Source organism: Psammomys obesus, unplaced genomic scaffold (genome assembly GCF_907164565.1).
Source record: "Psammomys obesus unplaced genomic scaffold, mPsaObe1.curated_primary_1811, whole genome shotgun sequence".
NCBI classification, from domain to species: domain Eukaryota; kingdom Metazoa; phylum Chordata; class Mammalia; order Rodentia; family Muridae; genus Psammomys; species Psammomys obesus.
The window spans coordinates 5,615,330-5,617,574 of NW_026593286.1; the positions used below are offsets into that span (position 1 = coordinate 5,615,330).

Sequence of the window (2,245 nt, forward strand, 5' to 3'; positions counted from 1 at the left end):
ATAGATAGATAGATAGATAGATAGATAGATAGATAGATAGATAGATAAATGGATGGATGAATAGATAGATAGATAGATAGATAGATAGATAGATAGATAGATAGATAGATAGATAGATAGAATGGAGAAGAAGAAAAAGGAGAGAAATGTGGCCTGCTATTATTCAGGCCCTTTATCTGGTGAAAGAAACTAAAATACTGAACTGGCAAAGGTAGATCTCAGGTTCCTCTGGGAGCTTACTCTGGTTCTATTTCCCCAATTCTCCACAAAAACACAAGTTTTTAATAAAAAGAACTCCTCTCCTTATCTGCTGACTTTGGACCTTAAATATACATCCTAGGAAGCCCTCAAAAATCACCTACTGAATCAATGACCAAGCAAAGTCCCCCCCAAAACAAGACAAAGCCTGAGACAGGGTCAAACAGAAAAAAGCTGCAAGAAGGCTTGAGCTACAATATTCCTACATTAAAAAAGATTAAAAAGTAACAATAATAACAACACTGCCATTCAAATGTCTCATGTTTATGATGAGTAATCTTAAATGACATGCTTATAAATAGCATGGGAATGACCAGACATGGGAAAAATTAACACAATGACAAACACTGACTCCTAAATAGGAGCCAGAGAGGCCAAGAAGTCAACCAGAGTTGATATAAATTCTCAAGCTGGGTTATACATGGGAACCCATGAAGTGACTCACTCATGAAGACACTACTGAATCAAAAGTGAAAACCAGCAAAAAAAAAAAAAAAAAAATAGTAAAACCATCCTTGTGGGGGTTTGAAGGAGAATGGTCCCCACAGATTCATATATTTGAATGCTTGGTCACCAGGAAACAGAATTGTTTGAAAGGATTACAAGAATTAGGAGACATAGATTGTTGGAGCAGGTGTGGCCTTGATGGAGGAAGGGTGTCACTGGGGTTGGGCTCTGAGGTTTCAAAAGCACAAATCCAAGAACAGTTTACCTATATCATCAATTCTTAAAACTGTGGATCATGACCCTTCTGGAGATCATATATCAGGTATCCTGTATATCAAGCATTTATATTACATTTTACAATTCATAACAGTAGCAAACTTACTGTTATGAAGTATTTTTTAATGGTTGGGGGTCACCACAACATGAGGAACTATATTAAAGGGTTGCAGCAGTAAGAAAGTTGAGAAATACTAATCTACATGGTTTAAATACCTTTTACCAGTCAGTGAATAAACAACAAAATTACTGGAGAAAACATACAAACACTCTAAGGACAACAGAAATAAAGAGGGGCATCAGGAAAATCCAACTGGTTAGATAACTATAGGTAAAGCATACAGTAATTATATCAACACAAAATACAAAAAGTCAAACACCAATACCAACCATTCATCCATAGGCCTAAAATGATTCCTAACCAACACCTACTCAAAATCTTCACTGCCTTTACATGAAGATGGCACCGCCCTTCACTGAGTTATAAAAGTTATTTGAGAAATTAGAGGGTAAATATTTTCTGTGAATATGAGGTATTTTAAGGTTCCAGTGCCACCACTCAAGCAATTTCTGATACTGCTAAAGTCAGTCTGTGAGGCCAAAGTTAGGAAGTCTTACAAGAAAATGCTATATAAATAATATGCATATTTAGATCAACTGTGAGGAAAGAGTCACCAAAAGTTTTCAAAAGAAAAAAAAAATCATCAGTGTGATTTCAAGGACACAGGAAAAGACTGAACAAAGATGACACCAGAGTGAGTGCTTGGCTGCCTCTGAGGTCTTAGAACTTTTGTCAAAAAAGTGTGTGTGTGTGTGTGTGTGTGTGTGTGTGTGTGTGTGTGTGTGTGTGTTACAACTTTGGAAAGGAAAGGGTTCAAATGAATTTAAAAAATAAGTAAAACAAAGCATACCAAAATACTAATATTCTGTTGTGAGACGGGTGAATTATGGTTGCTTTTCAATTGTCTTAACATAAGTTTTTCTAGCTTTTCCAAATTATCACAAAAATAAGCTAGGTGTGATGGCATAACCCTTTATATACTTTTAATCAAAAACACTTGGGAAGCAGAGACAGGCAGATCTCTGTGGGTTTGAGGCCAGCCTGGTCTACACAGCTAGTTCCAGAGAAAGCCAGGACTACATAGAGACCCTGCTTCAAAACTGAATGAATGAATGAATGAAGTGAATGAGTGAATGAAAAATAAATAGATAGATAGATAGATAGATAGATAGATAGATAGATAGATAGATAGATAGATAGATA

The 2,245-nt window shown here is 35.9% G+C and overlaps 1 protein-coding gene across 2 annotated transcripts in view; it reads right to left on the reverse strand.

The window, feature by feature from the left end:
- Dgkd (diacylglycerol kinase delta) overlaps positions 1-2,245 on the reverse strand; it is a 96,245-nt gene that overhangs the window by 61,043 nt on the left and 32,957 nt on the right. The window lies entirely within an intron of this gene.